The following is a 388-nucleotide window of genomic DNA, read 5'->3' on the forward strand; positions in this document are numbered from 1 at the left end:
CTGGGCTAGCGGTCTGTCAATCTTGTTTATCTTTTCAAAGAGCCAGCTCTTGGAATTGTTGATTCTTTGTATTGTTTTCCTTATTTCTATTTCATTAATTTCTGCCCTGATTTTTGTTATTTCTTCTCTTCTGCTGCATTTTGGCTCCATTTGTTCTTGCTTTTCCAGCATCTTGAGTTGCAGTATTAGATCATCTATTTGGGCTCTTTCTAACTTTTTAATGTAGGCACTTAGAGCTATAAACTTCTCCCTTAAGGCTGCTTTTAAAGTGTCCCAGAGGTTGTGTTGTACTGTCCTTTTCGCTGAATTCCAGGAATTCTTTTATTTCTTTCTTAATTTCTCCTTTGACCCACTCATTGTTTAGGAGTGTGTTGTTCAATAGCCACGT

This window comes from Nannospalax galili, unplaced genomic scaffold (genome assembly GCF_000622305.1).
Source record: "Nannospalax galili isolate Female #2095 unplaced genomic scaffold, S.galili_v1.0 scaffold375, whole genome shotgun sequence".
In the NCBI taxonomy this organism is placed as follows: Eukaryota; Metazoa; Chordata; class Mammalia; order Rodentia; family Spalacidae; genus Nannospalax; species Nannospalax galili.